Here is a 12,968-nt window from a genome sequence, read left to right as displayed (position 1 = left end):
AATCAAGGATTCATGGCATAGCTGATAGAATATTTGGTAAAATTCAGTTGTAAAATTTACATTTCTGGAGGTTAAAGGTTTAATCCTGAATGCCAGCAACACAAAAATACAATTATGAATTACTTAGAACTTCTACCCAGTCATGGCTGACGGAACAAGAGCATGTTACCTTCGTGGATTAAATAAAAGTTTCCGTTTGAAATTCTATGCTAATTTCAGAATCTGATATAAAGATTCCTAAGTTTGACAAGATACATCCAAAGAAGATCACAGGTTACATCGACTGAAACATTGTACAAATAACACTTAAAATGAGAACAGTAGTCTGAAGAATCCAAACAGTATGAATATTTTCAGTTTAATGTTTGCAAGAAAATATAAAACTGATGTAAAACTGTTCTGTTGAGAAAATTAATTTTACCTGTTTTGGAGCGGGTATTTTTTTAATAAGTCATTCACAGCGTTTTTTTTATTTGAAGACTCATCAGTGTAATTAGACATAACAAGATTTAAAACAGGGATGTCAGTGGTTGGTGTACTTGCAATATATATAACTACTCCCTCCTCTTCAGCAACAGAACTTATAGCAAACTGTCAATCTACTGCTGTTGAACACTATATGAATAAGCTTATTTCATATGTCCCCAATTTGTGTGTGTTTTTCTCTACATCCTCATAGATTATTGTCATTTCATTGTATTTCTCCAGTAATCACTTCCTCATATGGCTTTGTAGATAGTTTTTCAGACCAACTACAGATCCATATGTCTTGTAGTACAGATAGTAGCAAACAAGTATACATTTAATTTCTGTACACATATATGCATAAACACATATATATGCATACACATATTCACATAAATATTTGTACATTTTTACATACATACACATGCATGCATGTACTCACACGATACAATTTGTATAAGACTAATGCATCAACAGGGTTTTGTAAGATGCGTTGGCTGCCATAATTAGAAGCATGTACTCATATAAAAGAATGTTTTGTATTGTTTTTTTAAGGTTGAATTTATCTAGTTGAGACTAAAATTCCATTAATGCGACTTTCACAGCCAGACTAAATTGAGCCGATAAGCAAAAAGACAATAGCAATAAACCAAAGTCAAAATGATCAATAAAAATTGTTGTTTTTTAAACAATCAATGACTAATAATAGTAAGAAGGTGATTGTGTGAAAATTTACACAGTATTAGTATTTTACTTTCACCTATGCCTCGGTTGCATTCAAACATGTTCACCTGTCATGGATGTAGCAATATTTTATGAAAAAGAATTAAAGATATTTTCGTACTTTTCACGAATAGATATCCATAGATTTGTAGTCATGACCTAAGCAGTTCTAACTACAAACAGAAAAGTCAAATCAAGTTGTGATTTTACTGAAATATACAAATAAAAACATCAAGGATGAGAGTTCATGTAGAAACGTTGGGTTAACTTGAATAAAATAAAATATGCATCAAGTGCGCTTGAAAGCCAAATCACAACGTAACTCTCATACCATTTTCCAATCAATTACAAGAGGCATTCAATAAGTAATGCCTTTGACCCACTTCTCGTAACAGTAGAGCAATTAAACTTGACACAGTTATTAGTCTTTCTCTATATAAGAACAAAACAGAGTTATGAATTTCTTTCATCGTTTAATGTAGCTCTCGAAACCGGTTTTGTAGAACACTCAACGTTGATCTTCCAACCACAACGTTACATTGGAAATAAAAGCTGCATCACATGACAAACGCTTTCCTTTCAAAAACAACTTCATGTCTGGAGAGAGGTGAAAGTCAGAGGGTGCAAGGTCAGGAGAGTGAGGTGGGTGTGGAAGGATTTCATAGTCATAACCTTGTGCTTTTGATTTGGCTATGAGCATGGTGTAGATCATAGTGTTCTCTTGCAGCAGAAGGATAACTTTGCTGATCTTGCATCACCTCTAGATTTTAACAACACCTCTTAATTTCCTCAAAGTGAAACATAATAGGCTCTTGTAATTGTGATACACTTTGCCAGGAAATCTATCATCAATACTTCATCCTCGTCACAGGAAACTGTGAGTATGACCTTGCCAGCAAAGGGTTGTATCCTTGCCTTCTTTTGAGGTAGTGAATCCAAGTGTTTCAACTGCATTGACTGGGCTTCAATCTCTAGATCATAGTGATAGACCCAAGTTTCATCATATGTAATCAGTTTTTGGAAAAAATTTAACTCATCTTTTTAGTACATCTTCAAATTCATTCTTGCTTCTGGAAAAGTGTCAGAAACCTGGGAATTTATCTGGCAGACACCTTATGCATATGTATTAATCATTTGTTTTCACTATCTTTTTAATTATTCCCACCCAAGAAAATCAAACGGTTTTTTTTTATTGGAATGTTTTTATAACAAATAATCAAATCAATTTTTTTTATTTGTGAGGGAGTTGTTCTACTTTTTAAGCAGTTACGTGTGGTCTTACAACATTACCACTTAGATTTAGGTTTAGTTGTAAAAGAAATTTAATAAATTCTCTTAAAAAAACATTTAAAAACTAGTAAAATTAAAAAATAACAAATATGTAAGTAGCATAAAATCATGTTTTGGGATTTCAAAATTGAAGACATCACCAAGTAGAATTTTTATTTTTAACCGTCCATACAATAATAAGATGTAAGGAACAGACAAAACTTTGGCCTATTCTTATGTTGTCAAGCAGAGGTATGCAGTTTCATGGCCAACTTATGCTCTTGTTTGCAGAAAGAAAATTATTACTGTTTAACTTTAAACGTCTTGCCATCAAATCACTGAAGAAGGGGGAAGTCTCTTTAGTCTTGGTCAACAACCTTCCTAAAGTTAGAAATTTAAATAAAAATATCTGGTTTTCAAACATAAATTGCTTAAGGAGGCTCTACCTATCACTTGGATTCACACCCCTTCTTTGCCTATTAACCAGGCACAGAGGTCCTATCACAAAGACACTTCAAAGGCAGCCGATGCTCGGCCTTGTTTCCTGACAAGAACAATGAAGACCGTCCCTATTTCTCTATCTGGACGGTTTGGGGCAATTTCTTCTTACGCAGTTTCAGATAACTAACCTGGGCCTCTCTTGTTCTAACAGTTTGCAGGTACAGGTTTAACCGTTTGCTTGATCGCTGTTTCTGACTGATAGTACAGGAGCCCAAACTCTTAGGTAGTGCTAAAAGTAGGTGTTCTATTAACAGTCAAATAATATCAGGGTAAATGTAGTAGCATGTTATGTATGGAAAAGGACCCCACAGTTATTTTTGATGGACTTTCCTTAGGCCACAACCTCATAGATGAAGGCTTGTCTAATAGTCTACCTGTGCGAGCTTATTGAATACAAACAAATACTCACTTTGCAAAACTCACTATCTCAAAACAAAAATAATGATGTGAACAAATATTTTGATGCCTAACTCCTCACTTAGAATGCCCATATAAATCTGGGCCCTTACTATGTCAATGTGCCTTGTTTGGGGTGAATTAAAGTAAAAAAAAAAAAGTCAAATTTTGTGCAAGTCATTACAGTAAAACAGAAGTTTTCTCTCATAACTTTTATGTTGTATTCAATTTCGTTTCACACACCACAATATTCAGTCATCATATTTATTAATAAAAATCAATAATTCCGTTTTCTTCCATCCAATATCTGTGATAAACAATGAAGAGTAAAGTAATTAAATCAACCAGTTGAGCAGTTTAGTTATTTACAAACAATATAATTGCGATTATTCAAATTCCGTAACTTGAAAGAATTGACACGATGGAAAAAAAAAAAAAAAAAAAGAAATGAGTTCCATTTTGAATTCAAGCGATTTTCGTCTGAATCAAGTAAACAATCAAACTCAATGGGAATCACATGAAAGAATTCTTCCTTTTATCAGAACTGAAATACAGAAGTATTACTATAGCTGCTATCTCCTCACTTGTCCATGACATTCTCCAGTGTTATTCAAGAAATAGTAAATTCAAAATAGGTAATACTATTAATAGAGTTAAGCCAAATTAATTGAAATGCATTGTGGTTGATTTAATTTCGTAATTGAATTATTTGGATTGTTTAAATTTCGTTTTATTTTATACTACTGAATTTTTGCAATGTTGCAATTTAGTTAACAGATAAACCAAAATAACTGTTACCGAAGGCAATAAGAATTACTTTTCTACTTATCTTAATAAGTATCTTTTTTTTTTGTATTTTAAAATCTTTTTTGTTGTCTTTCATTCGAATCATAATCTAAAATAGCTAACTTAATTTTCTTGAAATAACCGAAGTCTGATGACTCTCTGATATATGTCTCCATTTATCTTCTTTCTACCTCTATTATGAACATTGTTCCCACTGCTATAAAAACATAATTTATCTCATTTCTAAGCTAATGTTCTTATGTCAGCTTTTTGTAGATATATAAAGCTGGTCTTTTCTCCTCCTCTGATGAGAAGCATTTGGCTTCGAAATGGCCTAGAAAGGAGTTTTTTCCCTTTTCCTTATTGATCTGATGATGTAATAAGGTTTTATTTAACTTTGAATTCTTATCTTTCATTTGTTATATATGTGTATGTGTGTGTTTTATTTGTTTATTTTTTGTTTGCGATACTTTTGAAAAAATTCAATTGTATGAAAGAGCATTTTTACCTAAATGCTAGTTGGAAATAATTTCCTATTCACTAATGTGATGGCCCTAGACTGGGAGTAATATATGTTTTTGAAATTTAATCATCCACAGACACATGTTTTATCATTTGCAATTCATTAGCATGGATGTATCAGGTGAGATACAAAACCAGGAACCCAGAGTTTGATGCCTAAGTCTCTTAGTGAGCTAACTCGGGAATTTACCACGTTTTTAAAGATGTCATTTATTTAGACTTCAAACTTTGGAGTTCTGGTTTTGAATTTCACAGGTTCCACTATGCTGAAGAGTCATAAATATAATTTTTTAAACCATCTTTTTCTCTACCAAGACTTGAGAGTCTAGTTTTGCAAACATTTTCACCCATAATGCCGATGAGGAAGTAAATAATCTAATTTGGGCATTTTTCAAATGGTTGACTTAGGGAATTACTGATCCACCGGAAAGTTTTGATTATGAATCAACGTGTCATGCAATGATTAACAAAGTGAATGCAAATTATTCACTGGTCAAAACAACAAATTGGTTTTCTATTTTCTATCCGAGGGAGTAGGAGGAAGGGATACAGCCGAAAGAATTGTTTTTAGCCTTTCAGGTTAGAGGTGGAACTATTGTGAAGAGTATGTCATCTTGCAATAAATGTCCATTTTTCAAGCTTCAGGAACCCAATACAAAACAAAAATATCGTGAAAAAAGATATTTTACTAGAACCTCATATGGAAGTCCACATTTGATCTTAGATGTCAATATATGATACTAAAACTCTGAGGATCTTGAATGTATATTAATGTTTTAGATGGTGGGAGGAAGGGTGAATGATGAGAGAAGTGACGGAATGATGTAAAACAAAAAGGGAGAGGATGCGGATAGAGATAAAGGGAGAAGAGAGACATAGAAAAGGAGAGAACAGAGGAGGAAAAGAAAGAGGGATGAAAAGAAAAAAAAAGGATGAAAAAATGTACTGAAAAGAAAATGTACGGGAAAAAAATGGAGAAAAAAGGAAAGGAGGGAAGTTTAATAGAGGAAGGGGTGAGAAAAATGAAGAGAAAGTGAAAGAGGGGGTGCATGAGGAAAGGGGAAAGGGTAGGGAAAGGGGGAAAAGGGGAAAAGGAGGAGGAAAGAGAAAGAAGGACGAAGAAAGAGGGAAGGGAGAGAGAGGGGGGAGAAAAATAGAAAGGAAAAAGAGGGGGAAAGGAAAAGAGAGGGAAGGGAAATAGAAGAGACTGGAGGCAGAAAGAGAAGAAAGGATAGAGAAAGATATGGAGTGGAAGGAAAGAGAAACGAGGAAGAAAGAAATAGAGGGACAAGAAATAGCGAGGAAGAGGAGAGGAGAAAGAGAGAGAAGGGAGGGGGCAAAGAGAAAATGTGGATGAGTGAATCTATTATGACAGCACCATGATTTCTGAAATTCTTTAACTTTCAGAAAATAAGTGTTCTGGCTATTTTGCTACAACACTGATACCGTTGAACTTATTTGACTTTTTTTTTTCTTTTTAACCTATTTATCTTAAGTACACAGAATTTTGGCCCAATTAGTCCTGAATCATCTCGTACAATTTAAAAATTATTTTTCTCATACACACATACATATGCACACACATGTTTGTAAACAATGTTGGTGGAACTAAAAGAAAAAGGAAAGAAAATTATTTGACCTTGTTATCTGCTAGGGAGCCAGAAGTAGAAAATGAAAAAGAAAACGAAATTTAGCAGATAGCACGGGTTTCAAATTTGTTTCTTTTTTAAATGTTCGATTTCGAAACTCCAGTCTTGAAACTTTTTACTTTGTTTTTTCCATCAAGCTCGGTTACTAAGCATTCCCCACATAGTTCATCAGGAGTTCTCTCTCTTTAATTCATACAAGAACAAGATACAAAAAAATTCCCTTCAAGCAAAAGGGTTAAGTTTTGGTTTTTAAATCACCAAAAACCACAAAATCGTCCAATTTCAATTAAATTCGCACCATTTATTGAATGAATAATATTATTTTATCTAATATATAAAGTAAAAACAGTTTCTTTACCGTTTCTCATCGATAGCTTTCTTCCTAAAAAAAATATCAATATTTAATTCTGGTTATTCAGTCTTTTTCATTTTTTTTTTTTTCTTGTGGATCATCATTGCATCATTTTTTTTTAAGGCAAAATGTAATTCGATTAAAACCCTTTCAGAAAATACTTTGCCTGGTTAAGATTTATTTTAAAATGGCTGCCATCTTAAAAAAAGAGCAACACCGGGTAAATGCAGTTAGTATACAAAGATATACATGATGCATTTGACTAACAGGAAAAACCCAGTGAAGTTTGATATGTGTTGCATGAAAAGAAATGATATGAAAATGATATGATGGATGTGTAAAAAAGACAGGTTTAGATCTGATGACCTCAGAGGGAGATTAAATCTGGACAGTATCGGGAGATGTGTGCAGAAGAGTAGACTTCGATGGCATGGTCATGTTGAAAGAATGGATGAGAGCTCTTAGGTTAGTAGAGAATAGTTAACGTAGCAGGTTCAGTTTACAGAGGAACACCAAAGAAAACATGGGAGGAATAATAAAAATGGATTTGCAGGAAGGATAAATAAAGACCTAGCCAGAAGTAAATTACTTTGCAAATCAATTTTCTTAAAACAGTTCAACGCATACCATCATGTAAAATGGATGTGAAGCCGAATGTGATGATAATGCCCATATTGAGGATTGAACCGTCAATCTGTGAAAGACTCACTTAGAACTGACTATAGCTAGGTTCTGAGTTTGACAAGACGCATCTGAAGAATGTCACATCGATGAGAGCAGTAATCCAAATAATCGAAACTACCAATTAATTCCAAAGCATAAAATCATAGCGATTTTTAAAAGCATCGATTTTGACGGAATTTACATAAATGCAAATGTGTTGTTACATTTTCTACTTTTGTTTTAATTTATTATTGTAAAAAAAATAACTATAAGTTTCTTTGCGACAACATTTTATACAAAAAGAACAAAAAATAAAATTATTTTTAAGATGAGGATTGATTATTCATATTATTTGGATTCTTCAGATTACTGTTCTCACCTTGCATGTGATCTTATTTCATCATTTCAGCTGATGAAATCTCCAATCTTCTTTAAGTGTATCTTGTCGAACTCGGGAATCTGCACAGAATTTCACATGGAACCCTTTATTTAATCCACGGAGGTAGCATGCTGTCGTCCAACCAATCATAACTGGGTAGAAGTCCTAAGTAATTTGCAATTGTATTTTGTGTATCACCTGCATTGAAGATTGAACCTTCAACCTCCTGATGAATGTAACTTACAACTACATTTTACCAAATACTTTACTCATTAACGCCACAGGTTCTTGCAGACAATTCTAGTATGAAACGATATGAAAATGACACTAAAGATGAAAACAGTAGTCCGGAGAATCCAAATAATGCTTAAAAAATAAAACTAAGGAAGTTTCCAGAGAACTGCTGAAACCATCTTTTCCAGAGAACCCTAGAATCTTGAACTCAAGAATCCTAACTGGGATGTGAGTGACTAATGGCAACTTAAAAAAAAAAAAAAAAGAAATCAAGATTAGCTTTCCAACCTGGGGGGGGGGGGTCATGATCACCCCCATTTCTCAATTGGAGGAGGGGCATGCCACTCCTATTAGTAATTCTTTTTCGGTACTGCCAAAATAAAAGTTATTTTCTGTGAAACAACAATGTCGTCTACTCTTTTTTCTGTTTCAAATATGGAGTCAGAAGGACCATTGACCGCAACTAAAACTAATTATCGATACGCAAATATTCCTCACTTATTTATCCAATAAAAATCAATTAGTGATTTAGTTAAATGTATTCCATGTGAAATATCCTTGTCTCGTTCATGAGTGTACCTGTCCATCTACGAGAAAAATATCCAGACAACAGCTTTTACGTTGACATACAAGAAAGACAGGCGAACAAATTCTGCATGTCCATATTGAACGAGGTATATAACATTTCTTCATTTGCAACTCTTTCTCTTTCATCGAAATCCAAATACTAATTATTTTTCTGAAACCAAAATAATTCAATTGAGAAAGCAAACAAAAATTTACCTGGGAATTAATCAGGTTAATTAGCTTAGAAAATAAATATTTAGAAGGAAAGCAGATGACGGAAATAAAAATGTCTTGCTAAATTTTGAATGTTCGTATAAGTACACTAAATAAATAGATCTCGTCTAAATTATGCGTGCGAAAGAGTGGAATAGAGCGATGGGAAAGAACAGATATTTGCGGCAGGCAAGTGTATTCATACTCACGTTGGGAGAGTATGGGCGTAAATGAGAAGTTTGAATGCGAAACGCGATAAACCCAATTTATTCAATTGAGAAATTAGAAAATAAAAAACAAAAACCTCAAAGTTAAAATTCGACTGTAAAAGATTTTTGTTAAAAGCAAGAAAATTAGACATATCGTATTACAGTTGGTTTGTTAGTTTTACAGCATGTTGACTGCATCATTAAGTTGTACAGCGTAATTTCATTAGATCACTAAAGTGACGTTGAGCCCAACGAGTACCAGATGGGTAACCATTTGTTGATACTAAGCGCTGTATGACGTATATAAATGTGGTGATCCATATACATATTTAACAATTAAAAAAAAAAAAAACGATAGTCACAGAACCATATTTGCAGCTCAGAATTTGTTAATGTTTCAAATACGCCAATCTCGCATAAAATCAAATTGTAATTTTTATTTTATTGTCCTGTTATCTTATATACGAAGTAGTTTTGTCGATATTAATATTATTAATACTATTATTATTATTAATAATAATTAACTAACTGTATCCCTCCCCATTGCCACTTTCAAAAATATTGTCAGTATCAAATAGGTGACTATTATCCTCAAGTGGTCTTCGGGCCTTGATAAATGGTGACTCCCTTGTAAACAACAACAAAAAAAAAACTGTCCATCTGTGAAAGGCAATACCGTGTGTCTGCTTCTCGACTGAGTATATCACTATAATATGGTCGTCTTCAAATCTAATGTTAATAAATTACTATTGAGCGGTTCTTTTAGATAATCTAGCCATAATCGATCTTATTGACTCACCATCTACCTTACACTTTACGCTTATGCTAGAGTGACTTTGGGGCCTTCATAAGTGGTGACCTTCGAAGTTTAAAAAAAAAAGTCAGGCACTGTATACAAATACAAGTATAGTGATCCACATACATATACATACACATATCCATATGTATATATACATATACAGCTACTAGAAAAAAAAATGCATATGTCACAACATCAATTCTCGAGCTCGGAACTAGTCAACATTTTGCCTCTGCCTACTAGTATAGAATGACAACTCAACATGCGTAGGATCTTTTTATGTCGAAACTGTACAAAAGTTTTGTATAAAATTGCCTTGTAGATTAATTTGTTTTGTAGATATATATTCTATAAGCAATCAAGTGGGGATATTTTTAACATTATTGCTGCTGCTGCTGCTTCTATAGAAACTTTTGCCACGATAAAATCAGCTAATTCTTAGTTCAAATCCTGTCAGATCCAGTGTGTTAATGGTACTATTATGAAATGTTCTGCAACCTGATATACCTTCCAGCTAGGAATTAAATAGCAGTCTGTGTCAATCGGATGAACAATGACAATGAAATATTGATAAAGTAAATAGATGTTGGTATGTTGGTCATTGTGTGAATAACACACAGGAGCAAAAATTATTTGCTCCTAAGGAAATACAAATGGAGATATATTAAAAAAAAAAAAAAAAAGAATGAGGGAAAATAAAAGAAAAAGGAAAATGAGGGTAAGTGAAAAAAAAAAGGAGAGGGAAAAAGATAACGATTTAAAAGAGGGGGAGACAGAAATGTGGGAGAGAAAGAGAAAAGAGAGGGGTGGATAGAAAAGGGAAGAGAGGGAGAAAAAGAGGGAAGAAGAGAGAAAATAGACGAAAAGAGAGAAAAGAGGGAGGGAGGGAGAGAGAAAAGTAAAAGAGTAGTGGAGAAAAAATAGAGGAAAAAAGACAGAAATAATAAAGACTTAAAAAAGAGGCAAAAGATGAGAGAAAATATAAAGAGAAAATAGAGAGGAAGAGAAGAAATAAGAGAGATAGAGTGAGAAAAACAGAAAGAAAAAGAGAGGTAAAAAAAGAGGTGGAGGGAGAGAGGAAAGAAAAAATTAAAAAAGAAAAAAGTACTCAGAAAAAAAAAACGCATGAAACTCAACACAAAAGAGCCATAACCAAATTTCACGGCAACAATACAAACTAAAAGTAGATTCATTTCAAAATATTTATTACGTTTCTAGATAAGATTCACTGAATATCCTGTCACGTGTGAATTATTTCATTATTGGATTTTGATTCATGCTTCAATAAATAAAATTTGGTCAAGAAAATTTTTTTTTATCAATAACAAAACTTTTCACATCTTTTCACAAAATTATTCCACAAATTGATATAAACTTTCAATCATTTTCCTTAATCCAACTTATTTCATCATCATCATCATCATCATCAGTTTAATGTCAGTTTAATATGCTGGCATGTGTTGAACGGTTCTAAGAAATGAACTTCTAAACTAACCTAACAAGGTTTTTATTTATCCCTCACGTCCAATTGTATCATTTCCTCATATGTCTTCCGTGGTTTTTCTCTAAGAACTGAGCCTGCTCTCTTAATTATTCTACATGTACTAACCCAGGAACTCTCTTCCATTCTTTCAACATAGTTCGCAATCAAAGTCCCCTGCTTTGCACACATCACCCTACACTGTCTAGATCTAATTTTTCACTCATGTGATCAAATCTAAGACTTACTTCACAAACCCATTTTGATCATTCTCATCTCATTTCTTTCCAAGCAACGAATGTCCCCAACACTGACTGTCAAGTTTTACTTTCAAACATCATCACACTGCATACACATACTCCCTCCTCTCTGCTATTATCGGAAGATGTGGCACAAGTCTGGAAGTTAAATAAAAGATAATGCCAGAAGTCCCATTTCCCAGGAGAGATACCTCAGGCGATTGGAGATCAATCCCCTCAAAGACAGAAGGTAAAGCCTGGGAGAGAAGGGCAATTGATAAGGTAGCAACCCACTCTATTAGACTGAATCTTGAGGATGCATCCTTAATTGGAATGAAGTGCCTAAAGAAACCCCATTTGCATTGCTTCTTAGTTTGTATTTTGTTGATCAAAAGAACTAAGCGGTGTGATGGGAAAAGCCGCAAGCTAGGCCACCAAAGTGGCAAAGATAAACTTCAAATAAAAAAGTGAAAACTGGAGCAAATGTTGAGTTCAGAGAAAAATAGAAAACAATGTCCGACTGGCATTTTGTTTTGTCCTTCAGTCCTCACATTCCATGAGCAATGTTTCTGACAAAGGAGAAAGAAAGGCTGTTTTCTGGATTGGAATCTATCCATTTCAAACTTATCATTGGTTGGTTTTTCATCTTGAAAGAGTATTTTTTTTTTACCTCCTTACATTAAATGGCTTCATGCTTTGTCTGAAAAGATTTCCATAAAAAAGTCATGTGGTTTGGGTTCAGTTTATTTTCCAGCACATTAAAGCTTTTGTATGATACTATGAAGCATCAAAAAGTCTTTTGTAACGTTCAATAGAGGAATTCTTTTGACTACGCCAGACGCCAGATGCAATGTAAGCAGTTAGCTAAATAAATAGTGACGTCTCTAAGCAGTAGTGGCAGTAGCAATCGTCAAGGAAAAAGCGGAGAATAAAAGGGGTGAAGAAAGGAAAAGAAAAGGAGGGAAAGTAATAAAGTATTTTACATGATTATTGAATTTGTTTGTTTTTTTTTCATGAACGATCATATAGGATAACATTTGTATCACTACATTAAAATATATTTTTCTTTCAAAATTATATATATACTAGCAAAAGTATCCGTCGTTGACTGGGTTCAAAAACAGCTTATAGAAAATTGACTCTGATTTATGAAAGTATGATAGGTTATGAAAAGGAAGGGTTGTAAAGAGATAGCTTCGAATTTGGGGGTATCAAAACCAAAGCAAAATATGATGAAAGTAAAAAGAAAATAGATAAACCCCATAATTTATTATACCATACCTGTTCACACTGAAACACTTATCACAATATTCTGTGGATCTATATTAAAAAACATTGTTAAACTTTGAGAGATATTTACATTCTATGGAGGTCAGGCGCGAACGAACACCCCATAATTTTATTATACCATATTTGTTCAAACTGAAACATAATTATCAAAGTATATTAACGCAGATAGATATGAAAAGTCTTTATTAAAGTTTGTGCCTATTTCTATTCTTTGGAGGCCAGGCGCGAACGC

The 12,968-nt window shown here is 33.4% G+C and overlaps 2 protein-coding genes and 1 long non-coding RNA gene across 6 annotated transcripts in view; 1 reads left to right on the top strand and 2 right to left on the bottom strand.

Moving 5' to 3' along the window:
* The window catches only part of LOC145243682 (integrator complex subunit 13-like), a 1,170,185-nt gene that overhangs the window by 893,357 nt on the left and 263,860 nt on the right, over positions 1-12,968 (bottom strand). The gene's annotated exons all lie outside the window — the stretch shown is intronic.
* The window catches only part of LOC145243684 (uncharacterized), a 701,194-nt gene that overhangs the window by 451,543 nt on the left and 236,683 nt on the right, over positions 1-12,968 (bottom strand). The gene's annotated exons all lie outside the window — the stretch shown is intronic.
* The window catches only part of LOC145243683 (FMRFamide-activated amiloride-sensitive sodium channel-like), a 531,594-nt gene that overhangs the window by 318,344 nt on the left and 200,282 nt on the right, over positions 1-12,968 (top strand). The gene's annotated exons all lie outside the window — the stretch shown is intronic.

This window comes from Euprymna scolopes, chromosome 22 (assembly GCF_053919585.1).
Source record: "Euprymna scolopes isolate OS-2025 chromosome 22, ASM5391958v1, whole genome shotgun sequence".
Lineage (NCBI taxonomy): Eukaryota > Metazoa > Mollusca > Cephalopoda > Sepiida > Sepiolidae > Euprymna > Euprymna scolopes.
The sequence above is the reverse complement of the archived record's forward strand: the minus strand, read 5'-3'. Positions and strand labels throughout refer to the sequence as shown.